We start from the raw sequence: 23,978 nt of genomic DNA on the forward strand, positions 1-23,978 counted from the left end.
CTTAAACTTTTTTTATTGTGTCAAAATTTAATTGAAATATTTATTTAAAATATAAACACTCTACCCCTGCACTCTCTTAATTACTCATCACGGGTCTAAGCATCTTTGTCTTGTGAAAAGAATACCATCTGATGTAGCATTTTTTAGAATATTTAATTTATGCATTGCACAAATGTTTAGTAAGTTTTTTTCTTAACAAAAGCATCATCAGATACATTCAGGAAATACTTCAGAATATAGTGGTTACCCAGAAAATATTTGTTGGTTAGTGAATAAATAAGAGAAAAGGAAAACTTGTTAAACATGACTATGTCTTATAGAATCAGTCTAAAAATCGGTCTTGTTGCAGTGTTATCAAAAATAGCTTTTTGGTATATCTAGGGTTTCTTTTTATTCATCACCTACTAGCTGAAGAGACCTTGGGCTGCAAATAACCAGCAATGATACCCAGGCACTAGGTTGAGGGCTTTCGGTGAGCCTCTGAGACTTGCTGGCTTCAGGTACCAGACAAAGGGGGCATACAGTAAGAACCAAGCAGACTTTGGGGCTCCTGATTCTAGGACTTGACTCTTAGACAGCATTTCTGCAGAGGATGGGAGGGAAGCAGTAGCTTTGGTGATTCCAGACTGTTTTTTTTTTTTTGTCTCTTCAGTACCTCTTTCAGGGATGTGAAGATAAAACCAGGTACCATGAGGGCTTGCCGATTTTTGGGTTCTTATAAAGATGTTTTTCTGTGTAGGTAGTTGTTAAATTGGTGTCCTTGTAGGTGGTGCGATCAATGGAACCTTCTATTCCGCCATCTTTCTCCACATCTGCCCACCTAGATTGATTAATTTTTTTTTCTTTTTTTTCCCTTGATGTTTCAGAGATTTGATTATCTGAAAGGAAAGACCTGTGCCCATGTCTGTAAAATTAGTGTGCTGGGTTACAATGGACTCAGTGGCAAATTATTATAATTCTACTTGAATGAGGAATGAGGTACCAGACATGTTGTAATAAGGTCACTTCTGTGGCTTATTTTTTGTTGTTGCTCCTGGCAGCCCAGTTCCTAGCCTGGTCCTCCAGCCTCCTACAATCCTGTTAGCCATCCAAATAATTATATGCTTCACTCAAAATAGGCACATATTGCTTACACTTAGGAACCTGATTAATACAATTGGCACAACTATTACACAATCCTTAAATTAATTACCAAGCAGACCTCACATGGTCTCCTTCTCTAAAGCTTATTACCACTGAGAAAAAGTAGTTTTTTAAGCACATCTCTTTCCCCAATGTGCATTTTTCAGTAATCTTGCATTCCATTGTCAACCTGGTATCATGTGTTCTGTTTCTTTAAAAATGTGTGACCATTTTCCTTTCTGGTGTTCATGCTCAGGTTTCTAAAATTCCTATGTATTCCATTTTCTTTTCCGTAAGTTTTCATGAGATTTGGGCTTGTAGGAAAAGTAAATCTTATTACTTGGGAAGCCATATCAAACTAAAAGTTACTTTTATTTTCTATATTTTTTTCTGCATAGTTTCCAAAAATAGAAATTGCTGTGTAAGTATAGTTAAAATTCTGTTTATATATGTGTATGTGTCTGTCATCTATATGTGTATATAAACTACATAGATCATTTAAAGACCTATAGAGTTTCTAACTTAATAAGGACAAGAGAGAAAACAAGCCAAGGCCATGGTATCCCATCTTATTGCACTGATAGGAGGCTGTCTATTATCATGATTGATATAGTCACATTGCTTTGAAGTTATATTCGTTGTCAATCAGCTAAATAAACTTTCCATCCAAACTTAGGCCACATAGCTTCTTATTTGCTTTCGACAACAATAATCTGCAATGTGTTTATTTTCCCTTTTTGCTTGTTTGTTTGTTTCCCTAAATACTTGCTTTACATGGACTCATGAAAGATAGGATGGTGTCTATTTATTATGGCAGATTTGGTATTTTCTGATCTTCAGGTCTTCTAAGTAAATCATTACTTAGCTTTATTCAACATAGTGGTTCATTTAATTTTAAAAATAATTGTGCTACCAAAAACCCTTGAATAAAATAAATGTTTTGTAAACTGAATCCCACTTTAAGTATAACCAAGTTCATTTAAGTGAATATATTTAAAGTTAATAAAACATCCATACTTTTTAATGCAAAGTTATGAACACATAGCAGATACCCAATCATAATATTTAGATTGATATTCCCTTCCCCTGCCCAGGAAAAAACTTCTAATTTACCTGACTTTTCTTTTTTTTTTTTCAAGTTTTAAATTTTGAATTCTTATATTAGGTTTTCCAAAGGTAGACCACACCTGCATATATCTTTTAACAGCTAAATTTTTCATTTGCCTCAATGTCACATTTCCTATTACAGCCCTGAAGGCATTCTCTGTTTCTCTGTTTCCTTTAGCTTTGCTAGTTTTCTTCTGGTGAACGGTTTTTTGGGCACTCTATTTTTAATGTACTTTAAACTTCTGACTTTACTCTCTGAATTTTCCTGCTTCTCTTTAAACTTGAGTCAAGCTGTCAACACCACTTATTGAGTGCCTGCTGTGAAACAGATACAAAAGGAATCAAGACAACATTTTCTTTTCTAGGAGAATATACAATCTACTTGATGAGACAGACTGCATGTCCCAATTAAAATCAACTAAAACATGCCAAAATAGCTTGAAATAGGCATGCATTAGGTTAGTATAAGTGTTATATGTATTCTGAAAGAATAGCATGTTATATAGTACTGAGAGAGATTGATTTGGAAATTCCTTTTACATCTGAGTTTTGAGTCTCAAACCTATCAGATGTCATGCCTCTTTATATAACACATATTTTATGATGCACCTATTATTATCCTAATGAAATTAATAAATAATAAAATCTAACAATGGACATCATTTTAATGAAATTAATATAAAGCTATGAAAAAGAATAAAACAAAAATAATTCATTAATAATATGTATTTCAAAATAAAACTGATCAGACGTGCACACTAAGTGACGACATAGCATCAGATGACAGATACTTCTCCCACCGAGAATAATTGGAAGTAGGAAAACAGATCTTTAATGAACAATGGGCCAAGCATTACAGAGCCTTCTTGTTTCAATCTCCTTGGTTCCCAAATCTTGTTTCTTTCAAAATCATATGACAGAACTTCTGATTTATCTACATAGCACACACCTACATCCTGCTTACTGTGCCTGAAAGTGTTACAAATACTGAACAGATATTACCTTATTTAATCCACTTAACAACCCTTTAACATAGGTTCTATTATTGCTTCCATTTTATAGGTTAAGAAACAGGGGCATCAAAGGATTAAGTGATTTCCCTGGTCACAAAGCTAATAAATATAGAAGACAAGATTAAAATCTGAAGTGTTCTGGTCTCAGGGTAAATGCTAACTAGCATGTGGATGCAGCAGCAGTCTAGATCCCCATCCCCAATCATTTTGATTTAGCAAATCTAGGGTAGTGACAAGGAAATCTATATGTATGTGAATAAGACTTTTACATATAATACGAAGGGCACTGTCTGGGATTTGAGAACCACAGCACTAAACCACAACTCAGTTGGGGGAGTTGCAAGAAGTGGACCTATATGACTATACTCAAATCTCTGTGTTGGAGTATACATAGCAAGCTAGGAAGAGCAGTGGGTGGGGGACTATTTAGACAGAACCTTGAAAGCCAGGCTAACACACACCACTTTTATAAAACGGTCAATAGGGAACTATGTATTGTACAAAAGAATGAAATATATTGAAAAATGCAGCATTGGCAGAAGAGTATAAACAGCATTAACAAACATGAAAATGTAAGTATAATGCATTCAGCAAACATGTAAAAGTAAAAATCTGAAGCTGGAAAAAGCATATTAGGTTGTATTCATGATGTTAAAAAAATGACAGTATTATCTAACTAGTTATTGAACAGCTTTCAGTTATGAGACGGGCAAGCCAATTAGAGAATTGCAAGATCACAGATGGATCATGGGCACCGGGAGTTAGAAAGTGTTTTTGAGAGCATTTTCTGGAGATCACAAACGCACACATTTTGGGATCAGGTAGACGAGGAAGCAGAATACTTATAACTCAGTAGCAAGTAGTGGAGAGAGTGTCAAATGAGAATGTGCATGGAGGGCAGCTGTGACTCTGCTCCAGGCAATGACTCAGTGATTATGCTACTTTAATGTCAGTAGTTACTCTGATTGTTAACAAAAGCAGAAATTCAGATTTTAATCAAATAATTCACATCCTACCATGTTATCCTCAAATATATTTTGGAAATTTTATCAAGCAATTTGTTGAAATATAGCCTTTTTCACCTCTTCTAGTTTTTATAATATATCAAAAATGGTCTGAGAATATACATTCCCATTAAAACCGACTAAAACATGCCAAAATAGCTTGAAGTAAACATGTATTAATGGATTATCAGTGTTAGCTGTATCCTGAAAGAATGATTTGGAAATTCCTGTTACATCTGAGTTTTGAATCTCAAGCCTATCACGTCATGCCTTTTTATACAAGTATTTTATGATACTCTCATTATTATCCTGAAATAAAATTAATAAATGATAAAATCATAATTTTAATGGAATTAATATAATGTCTCATCTGCAACATAAAAGAAAATAAAACAAAAGTCTTTTTTTAGACACTGATAGTGACTATAAAAATAGGGACTTTATAAGGTATTTCTTGATGCTCTCTTACTAATTCCTCACTTATGACAGGTTACAATAAACAAAATTGGCTGTTCCACCTCTAGTGATCCCTGCAGTCATAGTGACTGGTGATAATAAACTACATGACCTGGGAATCATAAAAAATTAGGTCCAGACTCATGCCTTTTATTTAATAAGCATGTGACCTCTACCAATTTACTTGGATTTCTCTGCCTAGTATATAAATTGGAACTTATAATTCCTAATCTATGTTCCTTACAAGGTTGTTACCAAAATCAAATGATACAATATATATGAAACATATTGAAGCCCCAAACAAATGCAGTACATTGTAAATATTACTGAATTGCAAATTAGGGAATCTAGTCAATTAATATCTAGACTGATTCTCTGATAAAATGAGAATGTTGATCTTGAGCAGTGATCTCTAACAGCAATAAAATGTGAGCCACATATGTATCTTTAAATATTCTAGAACCCAAACTGAAAAAGGAAAAATAATAGATATAATTAATTTTAATAATTATTTAATCGATGATTCCAAAATATGTCAAAATATAATTAATATAAAATTATTATTGAGAAATTTTATATTTCTCATGCAAAATACTTGATATCGGATATGTATTTTATATTTATAACTTGCTTCAATTTGGATTAGTCACATCTTAAGTGCTTGAAAACCACAGATGGTAGTGACTACTGTAATGGACCCCTCAACTCTACCTTAGTGTGTATATCATTATTACATATCTTATCATGTCTTGATGTTTTTAAATGGCTAAAGTTTACATTTGCATCAAGACAAATTAAATTAGGTCTTGAATTTTTTTTGAATTAGGAGTTGTAAAAACGAGGCAAAAAATTATTCTTTTCCACTTCCATAGTAAAAGATAAGAATTTCAGTTTGTAAATAATGCCATTTGATATATTTTAAACTGAAGTAGTCAAAAATAAAATTTTATTGAAGAGAAAACTTATTCAGACCTTTATGAATAAATTTAAAATTTCTCAATAATAATTTTATATTATATTTTAACATAATATTTTGGAATCATTGATTAAATTTGTTGTCACATCAGTTGAGTGCCAGACATATAACTGAATTTTGAAATCATCAGTCTGCTCCAGGAGATAGCAGCCACCACACTGGCACAAAGAGTTGACAGTACAGGCGCACCTGTCCATACAGTGAAGAACAAAAAAGATGCATAGAAAAAGTGCCTTTTTCCTGTTTTTTGCATATTAAAATATTGTCTTTCTTTCTGAATATCTTTTTTTTTTTTTTTTTTTTTTTTTTTTGAGACGGAGTTTCGCTCTTGTTACCCAGGCTGGAGTGCAATGGCGCGATCTCGGCTCACTGCAACCTCCACCTCCTGGGTTCAGGCAATTCTCCTGCCTCAGCCTCCTGAGTAGCTGGGATTACAGGCACGTGCCACCATGCCCAGCTAATTTTTTGTATTTTTAGTAGAGACGGGGTTTCACCATGTTGACCAGGATGGTCTCGATCTCTCGACCTTGTGATCCACCCGCCTCGGCCTCCCAAAGTGCTGGGATTACAGGCTTGAGCCACTGCGCCCGGCCCTGAATATCTTACAATAATTTTTTACAGGATGCAGTGGGATCCCATCAGATTCCTTAGCTAATGGAACCTTGACCCAAAATGCAGGCAATGAGTTAATCATTAACTCAACACCAGCTTTCAGCCCTGAAAGTAAGATGAAACTTTCTGATGTTTAGAAGCAATGATTGCAGAGGTTTCCCCTTGGCCTTCTTTAAGACCAGTTCTTAAGTCTATAAGCATTACATTTGTGTTCTAAAGAATGCCCTAAATTCAACTTGTCATGCAGAGAATGCTGCTGGTGCAATGCTGTGGTCCAAGCTAGAGGGCATCATTCACCTTTTATTCTACAGAAGCCGCTGTCATGAGACATAAACAGGTGTTTGCAATGTGGCAACTTTAATTGACTCTATTTCTCCCAAGAAGGTTTAAACATACCTTCTTGTAAATGTATCTCAATTCGGTATCCATTAGCCCAAGTTATTTAGTTTAGAGGCACCGATACCTACTTTCTTACTGTAAGTTTTCAAAGTACACATTTATAGTCACTTGTTTGAATTTCATATTTCCTTATCTGAGAGTCCTAATTCTTTTAATATTTAGCTAAGAAGCTCTCACTCATCATCCTCTACAGTTGATTAAAACGGCAATGAAGTATCTTCCTTTCTTTACCCTACGAATGCTGTTTGAAATATAAATATCAGTGAAAAAAAATAGCTGGAGGTAAATTATCCATAAAACGACACTTCATAGCTAATTGTATATTTGCTAATTTTATTATACTGTTTCTATCACAAGTAAATGAAGCAATCTGGTAAAAATGTATTCTGTGCATTCTATCAATGAAAACATAAAGATCACTTTAATTATCACAATTAGCATTACTGAAATCAGAATATTATTTAATTGTATGCATTACATAGATTTTTGTTTGCATATCGATTCTAAAACAAGATACAAAGTGGAATGTGTATTTGGTATATAGTCTGCCATTAGTCTGAAAGCTATAATTTCTTTGAAGTTGAAAATGTCAAAGTGATTAAAAAAAAAAAATTAAAGATCTAGGATTAGATCCAAAACTCCCCAGTAAGAAAATCTCACTTCTTAGAAGGTGAGCAATTTTTAATAAAAGCTATACATGTGTACCAGAGAGCAAGAGATAAGACAAAAACAAAACAGAACAGTGACATTCAAACAAGTGATATCAAGGTGGTATTACTTTTAGTTGTTTCTGTCTATCAAGCTTCATTCTTACATACTTTTTTTTCTCCTGAAGAGAAAGAACTAGGTGGCATGTGCAGATCCAGGCTTTTACTCTCTTCTTTTCATAGAGTAGACATTGTTCTGGTGAAGCTGAAAGATATATATCCACTGCTTGAGGAGGATTATGAGACTTACAACAATTAGAAAGTGAAAAGTGTCTGAGAGGTCACTTTAAAAAAATTAATGATGATTACTTTGTTCCTGAAGCTGAAATCAACATTGGCCTCTTTCACTTACTTCATTGCCTCTATTAGCAAGAGTAAAGTGAAATCTGCTTTCTTAATCAGCTTTTATGATGTAGAAAAATGTCAGGAGGTAAGAAAAAAATCAGGTGAGGTCATGTCCTTGAGTATTTTGGGAATAATTTGTGATAAAGAAGATAACAATAGCTAATTACTTATTAATCTGTAATTTTATTTATTTTATTTTATTTTATTTTTTGGAGCCAGGTCCCCACTCAGTTGCCCAGATTGGAGTGCAGTGGCGTCATCATGGCTCACTGCAGCCCCAACCTCCCCAGGCTCAGGTGATCTTCACCCACCTTAGCCTCAGTAGCTGAGACTACAGGCGCATGTGACCACACCTGGCTAATTTTTTATTTATTTCTTTTTATCTTTTTCCTTGGTAGAGAGAGGGTTTCATGATGTTGCCCAGGCTGGTCATGAACTCCTGGGCTCAAGCAATGCACCTGCCTCAGCCTCTCAGAGTGCTGGGATTACAGTTGTGAGCCCCTATGCTGGCCAATTTGCAATTTTAGATGGCTTACTTTTACATATAAAACTTCTGTAATGAATCTGGAAAAAGCTTTGTTCCCTACAGATTTCTCAGAAGCCTCACATATGTACACTGGAAATAATGAAAAATTTGTCTGTGTGCATCATAAATTAAAAATAAATTTGAGAATTCACCTTGAATTTATATTAAATTTACAGATATAGATATAAATTATATACAATGGTAGTTTCTAATATACCTTCTTCACTCTGTAGGATGCATGTTTTTTACTCTGGAAACAAATGGATTTTATAATTAAGTATTCCATCTACCCTTTTAATAGTAGTTAAATGAGTTATTACAAACGTATTTAAATATGTTCAAGACTCTTACCATTTAAAAGAATGAGACCAAACCCCTTGATCCCACTATTCCCCTCTAGCTACAATGATGTTTTTATCTGTCTTGAGTTATCTGAACTCACTGTAACCATTTCTTTAACCATCATTTGCTCTTCAACCATTCAAACCTGTCATACTCAGTTCAGCAGATCAAAACCACTCTCATAAAATTAATGATTTTCAAATTCTGCAATTCAGTGAAATTTTTTATTCACATAACACTTGATCTCTATACAACATTTGACACTGTTGAGTGTGCTTCTCTTATTCTGAGTAGCTTCCATGATCTCTCACTCTCCAGGTTTATCTCCCATCTCTCTAGCCACTGTGGTTTATACTTCTTTGCAGATTTATCATTCTGTAATTGGACTGTATATATGGGAACTCCTTAAGGCCTGGGTTGATGATTTCCAAATTTATACCTCTGGGACCAGAAACTTACATCAAGCAGCTTACTCATCTTTCATTCTTGGATGTCTTAAAATAATACCACAGAGTCAACATTTCTGAGAGAGAGTTTTAAAATCCTGAATCTGAAATAAAATCTTGTTATCCTTTAGAGTTTCATATCTCACCAAATAGAGCTCACTCTTATGACTGAGTAAGTCTGGAATACAGGAATCATCTTGACTTCTCAGAATCATCTTTCAATTCTCCCGCTATCTCTTTAATTAATTCACTCCTTTCTACATCTACGCTACATGCTCTATCTAGCCTCACCTAAACTACCATGTTCACTGCCTTAATGATGCCATTCTATCCCTTGACTGATCCCACCATCCCTCAGAAACTTTTTACCCTAAAGCTGAAGCAAACCTAATAATTTAAACGTGACCTGATAAGACTCCTGCCTAAAATCTTCAATAGTTCCCTATTGAACCCAGGAAAAAAAAAAAAGAAACCTCAAAGCAGGCTGTAGTCTCTGCTCATTCCAGACAACTTTGTCAGCTTCATGTCATGCTCTACACTTCTCTCATTCTATTCTTCAGCCACTCTGGCCTTTTGATTCCTAGAGCTCACCATGCAAGCACCAGTCACAGGGCCATTTCATATGCTATTCCCATACGTAAAGAGACGTGCCTTCTTCACACCCACCCTACAAATTACTTGCTTAACTCTAACTCACCTCTAGACCATAGCTGAGACTCTCCTGGGAGAAATTTCCCTGACAATCATGTCTACGTGATATTCCTTTGTTATGCACTCATGCAGGACTGTTTCTTTCCTTCAGAAAACTTACCAAAATGTCTTATTATGTGTTTGTTTTGGTGTCATGTTTTTAATGGCCAACTTCCTTGATACTCCGTAAGTTCCAGGAAAGCAGAATTTCTGATTTTACTCACTGTTATATCTCTAATGATTAGACTTTTATTGATGAGGTTCTGATTTGCTTTTAAATTACAATATTTGGCTCAGCGTCGCTGTAATCCCAGCACTTTGGGAGGCCAAGACAGGCAAATCACGAGGTCAGGAGATCCAGACCATCCTGGAAAACATGGTGAAACCCCATCTCTACTAAAATACAAAAAATTAGCCTGGCGTGGTGGTGGGCACCGGTAGTCCCAGCTACTCGGGAGGCTGAGGCAGGAGAATCGCTTGAACCCTGGAGACAGAGAAGTACACCAATATCGTGCCACCGCACTCCAGTCTGGCAACAGAGTGAGACTCCGTCTCAAAAAAAAATTAGAATATTTTCATTTGTAGAATATTAGTAAATGGTATTTGAAAGAAAATAAGTCGATCATATGTATAATTACCTACCAATATTAATATCCCATCTTATGCAAGCAATGACATATAATGTAATATTGTTTAGATTTTGTTAATTAGGAAAAGCAATAATAGAAATGTAGATGTGAACCTGTAACTCATAAAGATGGAGCTAAGAATAACTTCAGAACCAATAAATCAGTTTCCTTTACTATTGTAAGTATAGATTATTGTTACTGTACTTATAAGTTTTTTAAATTGCAGAAAAATTTAGCAAACACCTGGGCACACACAAAAGTTATACCTATTTTAAATTCTTGCAGGCACTTAGCTTACCTCTCAGTTTTTTTTTTTTTTCCTCACTGTGAATTTACAAAAGTCATTCTGTCCAGAATTTATCTCTCAATCAAGAAAACTTTTTTAAAGAGCTACCAAATAGAAAATACATGTTCTGATTAGTTTGTTTCTCTCAAGCTTTGTGAGTAAAAAAATCTCCCAGGATAGTAGTGGAGGCAAATTCTGCTTAGTTTGGTTCAACTAGAATCTCATAGTTGCCAACCTCAATGCTTCCAAAGGTTACCCTCGTCAGAAGCAGGTTCTCTAAGCTTCATGCTCATCAGCAAAGATGGGCCCTTAAGTCCCACTGCACTGGGTCCAAAAGTAACATTAATGTCAATTAATAACAATTAATAACAATCAAATTTTGTTACCTAATGATTTGATACATAGTTAATGGACATTGTCTGGATTTTATGCAATAGTTAGTGATAAAGTATTTAGTGTACAAGTGATAAAAACTTTACAGCCAGGCCAAACACAGGTATCTTAACCTGTGATCACCTAGCAGAAATAGAGCCAGATAGAGAGGCAGAATATAAATCCAAAAATCGATTCAAAAACCAACAGCTAATAAAAATCATCAAAATGAGTATAAGAGTTAGGTAAGAAGCGAAGGCCAACACTGAAGAAGTCCACAAACAGGTAGAGAACAAGAAACAAGAACAGCACTGTAAAACGAGGTAGACTATACACTGCTCCCTATTCTATGAGAGAACTGTACATCTCACAGGTTGCCGTGAGCTTTCAGTGTATCTCTGTAGGCAGAATTTACGTCTTGCCTCATTGCTAAGCTAGGCCATTTGACTTGCATTGGTCAATGAAATGTGAGAAGAAGCAGCATTTGACCATTCCGAGCACAGGATTTATAAACCATTCCATGCTTCAGTTAGCACTCTTGCTCTTTTCTCTCTGCTACAAGATGGATAAATCAAAATTAGGGGCTATTTCTTCAACCTGGATATTGGAATGAAGAAAACACAAGAGCCACCTGACCTGTGACCACTGTAGCTCCTATAGTCAACAAATACCATTCATGAGAAATATACCTATACTGTGAGTCAATGAGATTTGGAGATTGTTACTGCAGCCGTACCTAGTGGAAGCAAACTGATGCATCGTGCATCTACCAGGACTACTTTTTGTGTGTGTAATCCAGAGAACTTCGCCAAGTCAGGATTGGAATCTTTAAGAAGTCAGGTCTGAACAAGCATGAGCAAGGCTTTGTGTAGAGACTTGAAAGAAAGGTAGTTGTTTTTAGGGAGTATATCTTTTTGGAAGAATTTTAAGACCACTAGGCTGTGAATGAAGACTGCAACATGAAGGAATCAGATACCAGAAAACGTTAGGACTTACTCTCTCCAGAGGAAAATCATGAGATGTTTCATAGGAAAATTAGAATTTAATGTAGACTTTGAAGGAGGGAAGGATCAACTCCTGTAGGTGACTAGGGGGAATATTCACATTCCTGTGACTGTAAGTACATGAGTGATATATATAAAGAAATTATTTAGGCAGATAGTGAGGGTAAGGAAGTCCTCGGTAAGGTTTTTCTTTTAATGAAAAGCAGCTCCAGTCATTTTCTTTTCTAACAAAAAAGCAGCCTGTAAAATCAAGCTTCAGATGTAGACGCGCAAGCTGGATTCTTACACGGGTGAATGCCAGCAGTTGCGCCAATAGAAAAAGGCTACCTGGGACTAGGCATGTTCAAAACGGCGGCTCCGTCTTCCCTTTTCCCTTCCAACCATGTGTGCAGTTGGGAGCAGACAACATGGCACCAGCCAGGTAGAAAGTCTCTTTGCATACTAAGAAGATTAGGGTGAGGTGGCCAGCTTCCCCGAAGTTATGTAAATGCCGCACCTGGTTGAACCAACCTGTGGGCCAAGGTAAATCAGACACAGAGGCTCCTCAAGCCTGTCTATATAATCCAGTGCACTCTGCTGCAGTCCAGAGGTCCCACAGGGGTGCCCCTCTCTCTCTCACAGAAGAGCTATTCTCTGTTCTCTTTCTTTTGCCTGTTAAATCTCTGCTCTTAAACTCACTCCTTGTGTGTGTCCCCGTCCCTGATTTCTTTGCCACGAGGCAATGAACCTTGGGTATTTACCCCAGGCAATGCTGCTTCATAAGCAAAGTTATAACCTAGGAGAGAAACATAGGTAAACATGTAAGAGTGAAGATTTCAAATAAGAGGCTATTAAAGCTAGAAATAAAGACCAAGATCAATTGTACGGTGCCTTTAATTCCAGACTATAGAACACCAATGCTGAGTTTTACCAATTAATTCTCACAGACACTTGAAAACGACATCAAAAGTGATCATTAGACCCCTTGCAATATTTCTGCACAGTCATCCAATTTCAGTTTCCTTGTCTTGAGCTACAACCCAGAATAGAATAATTTGGCTCAAGAAACTCATACATGGCCTGGTGTTAAGTGAAATCTGTTGGCTATATCTGTAGACAATCAGCTACTGCTCCTTCAGAATTATAAAACTCTGATCTCCAGTGCAGATCTCTGTGGAAATCTGCTGTTTTAAATGCCCAAGTAGGAAATGAAACAACATGAAGCTATTATATACAACATTTCAATTAGACGTGACTCTATATCTATGTACATGTGTTTTTAATGATGAATTTTCAGTCATATCAGACAAAAATTTATGCTTTTTATGAATTACTTTAAATTATCCATAATTCTATAAAACAAGCATTTGATTTAGTAAGCTATTTTTTTCCTTCCACTATTACAATTATCTTACCTTCTCTGTGAAAAATAAATTAGAAGGAAAAAAATACAGATTGTAACTCTGCAACTTCATAAATGAGGTTTCAAACATACAAAAATATTTTTATGAAGTATTATAGCTACAATTTCTAGGGCTAAATGTATTTTGTTACATAGAATATTCAACAACTGTAAAGACAATATTGCAATGCTAATTTAACAGTTTAGTACTTCTTGTGTTATTTTTATTTCAGTTCACATCTTTAATATTTCATTAACATTCTAGTAATATTTAGTGTACATTATAAACATCACTATGAATTTTCATGCATCTCTTCTTTAGAAAATCACAAGAGTGATGCTAAAATGTTAGGTTGGAAATAACTGGTTTGAAGTAATTTACTGAATAAGAGTGCTTAGGACTGACTCAAACCATTTTATAATCAATTAACTCTGTGTCTGTACATGCAGTATCAAATGAAGAATAAAAGTAATTTTCTAAATAATTCAGGCAAAACTTTAAGTTATATTTTTTGTTCATTTATTTTGCTTGTTTTGTTATTTGGGGTTTTGTGCTAAAATTACATTTACCCTGAATACCACCAAAGGTATTAATCTACAGTTAACACTTTGCATTAGATATATAGAAATGATATCTATGCTAATTATGTTTTTGCATAAACAGAAAAAGTTATAAGTAAAATCTCAGTAATTTCCAGAAGACTAGTATTATTGTGCCTATATTACAACATCAAAGAAAAAAGATTTTCCTTAAACAAATACAATGGTTACAGTGAACCTATTTAAATTTTTTTTAATTTCTTATTTTTGTGGGTATGGAGGAGGTGTATTTATTTATGAGATATGTGAGATTTTGATACAGGCATATGATGCATAATAATCACATCATGGTAAATGGGTTATCCATCACCTCAAGAATGTATCCTCTCTTGCTGTTATAAATAATCCAATTATACTCTTTTAGTTGTTTTTAAATGTGCAATAAATTGTTGACTGTTGCCACCCCATTGTGCTATTAAATAATAAAGTATTCATTCTGTCTAACTACATTTTTGTACCTATTACCATACCCACTTCCCCTGCTCCACCACTGTCCACCCAGCCTCTGGTTACTGTCATTCTTGGCTCTATCTCCATGAATTCAATTGTTTTCATTTTTCAGTTCCCACAAATAAATAAGAACATGCAAAGTTTGTTTTTCTGTGGCTGGCTTCTTACACTTAACATGACCTCTGGTTCCATCCATTTGGTGCAAGCGACAGGAACTCATTCTTTTTATGGCTGAATATTACTCTAGTGTGTGTGTGTGTGTGTGTGTGTGTGTGTGTGTGTGTGTGTGATTTGTAATTAATTCATCTGTTGATGAATACTTATGTTGCTTCTAGATCTTAGCTATTGTAAACAGTGTTGCAATAACATGGGAATACAGACATCTCTTTGATATAGTGATACTGATTTCCTTTCTTTTGGATATATACCTAGCACTGGGATTGCTGGATCATATGGTAATTCTATTTTTAGGTTTTTTCGAAGAACCTATAAAGTCTTCCTCATAGTGATTGTACTAATCTACATTCCCACCAACAATGTATGAGAGTTCCCTTTTCTCCACATCCTCACCAGCATTCATTATTACCTGTCTTTTGGATAAGAGCCATTTAAACTGAGATGAGATGATATCTCATTGTTGTTTTGATTTGCAATTCTCTGATAATCCAAGATGTTGTGCACCTTTTCACCTCCCTGTTTTCCATTTGTATGTCTTCTTTTAAGAAATATCTATTCATATCTTTTACCCATTTTTAAATCACATTATTAGTTTTTTTTCCCCATTGACTTATTTGAGCTCTTTATATATTCTGGTTATTGACATTTTGTCAAATGAATAGTTTGCAAATATTTTCTCCAATTTTGTGTGTTTTCTCTTCACTGCGTGGTTCCATTTGTTGTTCAGAAGCTTTTTAACTTGGTGCACACCCATTTGTCCATTTTGGCTTTGGTTGCTTGTGTTTTTGGACTATCGCTCTAGAAATCTTTGCCCAGACCAATATCCTGGAGAGTTTCCACAGTGTTTTCTTTTAGTAGTTTCATAGTTTCAGATATTAGATTTAAGCTTTTAAAATATTTTGATTTGATTTTTGTATATGGTTAGAGATAGACGTCTAGTTTCATTCTTCTGCATGTGGATATCCAGATATCCCAGCACCAGTTATTAAAAAGGCTGTCCTTTCCTCAATGCATGTTCTTGATATCTTTGTTAAAAATAAATTCACTGCATATGCGTGGATTAATTTCTGGGTTCTTTGTTCTGTTCCATTGGTCTGGGTCTCTATGTCTGTTTTTAATGCCAGTAACAGGTTGTTTCAGTTAGTATATATCTATAGCATAATTTAAAGTCAGGTAATATAATTCCTCCAGTTTTGTTCTTTTTATTTGAAATGGCTTTGGCTCTCCTGGGTCTTTTGTGGTTCCACATAAACTTTAAGATTACTTTTTCTACTTTTGTGAAGAATGTCATCAGTATTTTTAGAGTAATTGCATTGGTTCTGTATATTGCTTTGAGTAGTATGGATATTTTAACAATCTAATCCGTGAACATGCAATATCTTTCCATTTTTATATGTCCTTTTTAATTTCTTTCATCAATGCTTTATAATTTTTGTTATAGAGATATTTTACTTCTTTGGTTAAGTTTATTTCTATGTGTTTTATTGGTAGCTGTTGCAAATGAGATTACTTTCCTAATTTTTCATATTGTTCACTGTTGGCATATAAAAACGATACTTATTTTTGTATGTTGATTTTGCAACTTCTACTGAAATTCTTTATCAGTTCTAATAGTTACCTAGGGAGTCTTTAGGGTTTTACAAAGGTAAGATTTTATCTTCTGCAAACAAGGATAATCTGACTTCTACGTTTCCAATTGAGATGACCTTTATTGCTTTCTCTTGTCTGGTTGCTCTGGCTAGGACTTCCAGCACCATGTTGAATAACGGTGGCGAAAGTGGGCATCCCTGTCTTGTACCGGATCTTAGAGCAAAGGCTTTCCGTTTCTTCCCATTTAGTATGAAACTATACCCAAAGTTTTAAGAGTTTTTATCATGAAGGGATGTTGAATTTTATTAAATGCCTTTTCTTTAAGGATGTTGAATATTGGCCCCCACTCTCTTCTGGCTTGTAGGGTTTCTGCTGAGAGATCTGCTGTGAGTCTGATAGGCTTCCCTTTGTGGGTAACCTGACCTTTCTCTCTGGCTGCCCTTAGTATTTTTTTCTTCATTTCAACCCTGATGAATCTGACGATTATGTGCCTTGGAGTTGCTCTTCTTGAGGAATATCTTTGTGGTGTTCTCTGTATTACCTGGAGTTGGATATTATCGTGCCTTACTAGATTGGGAAAATTTTCCTAAATAATATCCTGAAGTGTATTTTCCAGCTTGGATTCATTCTCTCCGTCACATTCAGGTACACCTTTCAAGCGTAGATTAGGTCTTTTCACATAGTCCCACATTTCTTGGAGACTTTGCTCGTTCCTTTTTATCCTTTTTTTCTCTAATCTTGTCTTCTTGTTTTATTTCACTGAGTTGGTCTTCCATCTCTGATATCCTTTCTTCTGCTTGATCAATTCGGCTGTTAAAACTTGTGCATACTTCACGTAGTTCTCGTATTGTGTTTTTCCGCTCCATCAATTCACTTATATTCCTCTCTAACTTGTTTATTCTTGTTAACATTTCGTCAAACCTTTTTGCAAGGTTCTTAGTTTCTTTGGATTGGGTTAGAACAAGTTCTTTTAATTCACAGAAGTTTCTCATTATCCACATTTTGAAGCCTGCTTCTGTAATTGGAACACACTCGTTCTCCACCAAGCCTTGTTCCCTTGCTGATGAGGAACTGTGATCCCCTGCTGAGGGAGAGGCGTTCTGATCTTGGGTATTCTCAGCCTTTTTTGGCTGTTTTCTTCCCTTCGTTATAAATTTATCCATCTGTGGTCTTTGTATTTACCATCTTTGTAATTGGATTTCTGAGTGGACGTCCAACTTATTGATTCTCAGCGATGAAATCTGAACAACCCACTGTGCCGACTAAAACAGTGGCGTTAAGATTGATGGTGCTTTTCTGACTCTGCACCAAGAACTGACACTCCAAGGCGCCGGCAAAACCGCCTCGCCGGTCACAAGAGTCGTGTTGGTGACCCATGGGGCTCCTCCACTGGGAATCTACTGGTGCGTGAGCAGCAAGAATTCATCTGAAAGTGTGGTGTCCTCTCGTTCTCTGCGCTTTCACTGGGAGCTACAATCCTGAGCTGCTAGTGATCAGCCATCTTAGATCTCTCTCTTAAATGCTTTTTCATCATCAAATGAAAGTATCATGTGCTTTTGTCTTTTATTCTATTGATATATATTACATTGATTGATTTGCATATGATGAACTGTCCTTCCATCCCTGAGATAAATCCCACTTTGTCATAATAAATCGTCTTTTTCATGTGTTATTGAATTTAGTTTGCTATTTTGTTGAGGATATTTGCATCAGTGTTCATCAGGGACATTGGCCTGTACTTTTTTTTCTTTTTTTTTTTGGGGGGGGGATGTGTCTCTGCCTGGTTTGGTCATGCTAATATTGGCCTCATAAGATGAGTTCAGAAGTATTCTCACTTCCTCTATTTTTCAGAATAGTTAGCGTAGAATTGGTGTAAGTTCTTCTTTAAATGTTTGAAAAATTCAGCAGTGAAATCATTGTTTCCTGGTCTTTGCTGAGAGATCTTTTATTATGGCTTTCATCTCATTACTTGTTATTGGCCTATTTAAATCGTGGATTTCTTCATGGTTCAGTGTCGGTAGGTTGCATGTTCTAGGAATTAATCCATTTCTTCTAGATTTTCCTATTTATTGGCATATAATTACTCATAGTAGCTACTAATAATCTTTTGAATTTCTGTGGTATTTGTAATATACAAATAAAATAAATAATTATTATCAAAAATCTCTGATTTTATTCATTTGGGTCTTCTCTCTTTTTTACTTATTTAGTCTGACTAAAGGTTTCTCAATTTTATAAAACCCAACTCTTCATGTTGGTGATCTTTTGTACTGATTTCTTTGTTTCACTTTCATTTCTCCTCTGATTCTTATCTTTTCTTCTCATTTTCAATTTGGTTGGCTTTTGCTTTTCTAGTTCTTCAAGATTTATCATCAGGTTGTTTTATTTGAAGTTTCTCTGCTTTTTTATGTAGACAGTTATTGCTATAAACCTTCTTCTTAGTATTGCCTTCACTGTATCCCACGCCTTTTGGTATGTTGTGTTTCCATTTTCATGTGTTTCAATAAATTTTTAAATTTCATTAATTTCTTCATTGACCCACTGGTCATTCAGAGAGATATTGTTTAATTATTATGTGTTTGTATGGTTTCCAAAATTCCTTTGATTTTTGATTTCTAGTTTTATTCCATTGTGGATAGAGAAGATACTTGATATGACTTCGATTTTTAAAAATTTTTAAGACTTCTTTTGTGACCTAACATGTAATCTGTTCTTGAGAATGATCTATGTGTTGAGGAAAAGAATGTGTGTTCTGTACCTATTGGGTGAAATGTTCTATAAAAATCTATTACGTCCATTTGGCCTGTATTGCAGATTAAGTCTGATTTTTATTTGTTGATAAAAAATAAAATTCCATCTGAATGATCTCTCCAATGCTGAATGTGAGTTGTTAAAAGTCTCCAGCTAGTATTGCATTGGGGTCTGTCACTTTCTTTAGCTCTGATAATATTCACTCTACGTATCTGGGTGCTCAAGAGTTGAACACACATATATTTTTTACAATTGTTATATCATCTTGCTAAATTGACTCCGTTATCATTATACAATGACCTTCTTTATGTCTTTTTGTAGTTTTTGTGTTGAGATCTATTTTGCATAATGTAAGTATAGCTACTTTTTCTCAGCATGGAATGGTCCTTTTCCACACCTTTATTTCAGTCTTTGTGTCTCTTCATAGGTGAAGTGAAATGTTTTCCTTGTAAGCAAAACATGTTTGGGTCTTGTTTTTTTTATTCATTCAGTCACTCTATTTTTTTAATTGGAGAGTTTATTCAATTTACATTCCATGCTATTATTGGTAAGTAAAGACTTACGCCTGCCATTTTGTTATTTGTTTTCTAGGTGTCATGTGGTCTTCTCTTTCTTCTTTCTTTCCTTTCTCTCTTTCTTTTAGTGAAAGCGATAGTCTCAAATCATATGTTTTAATCTCTCATTTTATATATTTTGTGGATCTGTTGTATATTTTTTTGATTTGAGGTAACCAGGAAGCTTACAAATAATACCTTATAATCCTTTATTTTAAACCGATGGCAATTTATTGCTAATTGAGTAATAAAAAAACAAGTAAAAAGAAAACTAATAAAAACTATATACGTTAATTCCCCCACTTTTTAACACTTTGTTGTTTCTATTTATGTTTTATTATATTGAAAATTTGTTATAGCTACTATTGTTAGTCTTTTTATTCGTGATTCGAGTAGTTTATTCACCACAATTACAGTGTTATGCAATTTTTTGTTTTCAGTTGGAAGAATTCCCTTTAGCATTTTTCATAGGACAGAGTTTTACTCCTTCTACACTTTAAATATATCATGCCGCTTTCTCCTGGTCTGTATGGTTTCCACGGAGTAGTCTGCTGCCAGACATATAGGAGCTCCATTATGCTATTTGTTTCTTTTCTCTTGCTGAGTTTAGGATCCTTTCATTATTCTTGACCTTTGGGAGTTTGATTATTAAATGGCTTGAGGTAGTCCTATTTGGATTAAATCTGCTTGGTGTTATGCAGTCTTCTGTACTTGAATATTGGCATTCTTCTTTAGGTTTGCCAAGTTTTCTGTGATTATCCCTTTTAATCAACTATATAACCTGATTTCTCTCTCTACCTTCTCATTAAGGCCAATACTTCTTAAATTTGCCCTTTCAGGTCTAGATCTTATAGGCATGCTTCATTTCTTTTCTTTCGTCTCCTATGACTGTGTACTTTCAAATAGCCTGTCTGAAAGTTTACTAATTCTTTCTTTTGCTTGATCAATTCTACTATTAAGAGATTCTGAGGCATTCTTAAGCCTATCAATTGCATTTTTTAGCTCCAGAATTTCTACTTGATTCCTTTAAATAATTTGAACCTTCGTGTTAAATTTATCTGGTAGGATTCTGAATTTCTTCCCTTTGGTATATTAATTGTTGTTAAACTTTCCCCAAACAGCTATTTTGAATACTCAGTCTCAAAGGTCACATTTCTGTCTCTCCGAGATTGGTCACTGGTGATTTATTTAGTACATTTGTGAGGTCATGTTTTCCTGGATAGTCTTGAGGCTTGTAAGTATTTGTTAGTGTCTGGGCATTGATGAGTTACATATGTATTATAGTCTTCACAGTCTGGACTTGTTTATACCACGTCTTCTTAGGAAGACTTTCCAGGTATTTCAAGGGACTTGGGCATTGTGATCTAAATCTTTGGTCACTATAGCTATATCTGCTTTAGGGGGCACTCCAAGCCCAGTAATGCTATGTCTCTTGCAGACTCACAGATGTACTAGCTTGGTGGTCCTGGGTAAGATCTGGAATTATTCCCTGGATTACCAGGCAAAGGCTCTTGTCTTCTTATACTTTCCCAAAACAAATAGTGCGTGTGTGTGTGTGTGTGTGTGTGTGTGTGTGTGTGTGTTGAGCTGCCTGGAGCTGGGGAGAGGGGTGACACAAGCAACCTGTTGCCACCACCACTGGGACTTCACTGAGTCGGTCCTGAAGTCAGCATAGCACTGGGTCTTGCCCAAGGCCCACAATAACCACAGCCAGTGTTCACTCATGGCCCAAGGGCTCTACAGTGATCAGGTGGCAAATACAGCCAGGCTTGTGTTTTTCCCTCAGGGCAGTGAGTTTCCTTAGCCTTGAGCAAGTCTTAAGATGTCATCTGGAAGCCAAGGCTTGAAATCAGGAACCTAAGGGATCTACCTGGTGCTGTATTCTACTGTGGCTGAGCTGGCACCCAAGCTACAAGACAAAGTCCTTCTGACTATTCTCTCTCCTTTCCTTGAGCAGAAAAATCTCTCCCCGTGCCCACTACTGCCTCTGGCTCACAGCAAATACTGTCCTGTTACAGCCAATGTTCACTCAAGGCCAAAAGGCTCATCAGTCAGCCTATGGTGAATGCTTCCAGGCTGGAATCTCTTTCTTCAGGGAAGTGTGGGCTTCTCTCTGGCCCACGGAAGGTCCAGAAATGCCATCCAATAGCCAAGGCCTGGAACTGGGGACTCCAGGAGGTTGCTTGGTGCTCTACCCCACTGTGACCCAGCTGGTACCCAAGCTGCAAGACAAAGTCTTCTTACTCTTCCCTCTCATTTCCTCAACCAAATGGAGACTCTCCCTATAGCCACCACAGCTGGGAATGTGTTGGATCACACCTGAAGCCAGCACACTCTGAGTCTCACCCAAGGCCCACACCGAGTACTGCCTGGCTACCGCCGCCAATTATTTAGGGTCTAAAGGCTCTTTACTCAGCAGGTGATAAATCCTACCAGGACTGGGTCCCTTCCCTTCAAGGCAGAGGATCCCCTTATATCCTTTATTCCAGGGGGATAGGGCTACATTTAGAAATGTCTTCTTGTAATTAGGGTCTGCGATGGGGGCCTCAGGGCCCAGCTTGGTGCCCTATCCTTCTGTGGCTGATTTGGTATCCAAGTTGCAAGGCAAAGTCCTCTTTACTCTCCCCTCTCCTTTCTTCAATTGGAGGGAAGGAATCTCTCCTGGAGCTGTGACCTGTGCTACCTGAGCTTGGGGAGGGTACACAAGCATTCCCTTGACCACCCCAGCTGGTGTCTCACTAGGTTACATGCAGCCTAAGCTCAATGGCTCTGAACCCATAGAACCAGGACTTGCCCAGGACTTGCAGTCCTTGTGGCCTAGACTGCCTTTCAAGCTTATGCAGGACCTCATAACCCTTTAGCCCATGACGATGAGGCTTGCTGGAACTCAGGTTCCCACTGCTGGGATAGATGATTCACCTCTGGCTAGGGAAGGTCTAGATGCTCCCTCTGTGGGCACTGGGTGTGCTTTCCCCTTTCTTTATCATAATGTCGTCCCTACCCCCGCCCCCATGGTAACCATACTACTAAATATTCTGAAATTCACTTTTTTACAGTGTCACTATCTAATTATAGATCTCAAAACACCATGGTTTAGTTTGTTGCCTGTTTTTGAAATGTGTATATTTAATCATACAGTAGACTTTTTAAAGTCTGGCTTCTTTCACTTTATATTAAAAAGGTTTAATCATTGAAGTCAGTATTTTTATGAATGAATATTCAATAGTTTGTTTACCCATTCTAAGGTTGATGAACATTTGGGCATTTCCATTTTGAGAGTATAATGAACAGCCTTGCTCTGAACATTCTTGTTGCTTTCTGCTGTGGCAGGGAAGCACTGAGTTCCAACACAAAGTCCCACAGTCACTACACTCTCCCAAGCACACTGGTTATCTTCCCATGCCACAAAGATGCTGCTGAAAGATAGAGGAGAGGGGTGTTGTAGGAGATTCATGACTGTCTTTCCTACCCTCTTCAGTGACTCTTTCCTTGACATCTTGTTAAAACCAGGTACTCTGATCACTCACCTGATTTTTGGTTCTTATGAAGATACTTTTTCGTGTGGCTACTTGTTCAATTTGGTGCTCCTGTCGGCATTGTTGGAAACAATAGCTGGAGGCTTCTATTCAGCCATCTTGTTTTGCCTTTCTCCTGTTTCTTAGTAAACTCAGTTTGCAAATAGGTATTGAGACCATACCATGAAAAAGACCCCTTTGCTCGGGACTGTAGCCGGAGAGAAACCAGAAGTATTTAACATCTAGGTAAAGAGAAAAGTCTCGACACCTCAAGCCAAATTTAAAATAGCATTTCAAGCTAATTCTAAATTTGTTCAAGTCACTTTCCTATGGAAATTCCTTCAACAAAATTCCACTATACTTGCCTTCTGCTTACCTCTTTAGTTTCCCTCCTAGCCCCTCCAGGAGCTAGAGACTCCTTAGATTTCTAAAAATGTTCAATATACATAACCGTACATTATTCTCTAGTGTGGAGATTAGTATTTCTTCCTTGTCAGTCATTATTCATTTTATGTCTTTGGTCTTTCTACACAGCCTTATTTTTAAAATTATAATTATGTAACAAACACAAAAAAAATCAAAGAGACAAATACACAAAACAACAAATTGTAAAAATAAATATCCTGATTGTCCCACCAATATCAAGAACCAGTGTATGGCCAGCAACTGGAAGCCCCCTGGGTGGTCCTTCTTTATCATAATGTTGTCCCTACCCACCCCCCACCATGGTAACCATACTACTAAATATTGTGAAATTCACTTTTTTACAGTGTCACTGTCTAATTGTAGATCTCAAAACACCATGGTTTAGTTTGTTGCCTGTTTTTGAAATGTGTATATTTAATCATACAGTAGACTTTTAAAAGTCTGGCTTCTTTCACTTTATATTAAACAGGTTTAATCATCTTTTGCATGTAACTGTGT

This window comes from Saimiri boliviensis, chromosome 1 (genome assembly GCF_048565385.1).
Source record: "Saimiri boliviensis isolate mSaiBol1 chromosome 1, mSaiBol1.pri, whole genome shotgun sequence".
Lineage (NCBI taxonomy): Eukaryota > Metazoa > Chordata > Mammalia > Primates > Cebidae > Saimiri > Saimiri boliviensis.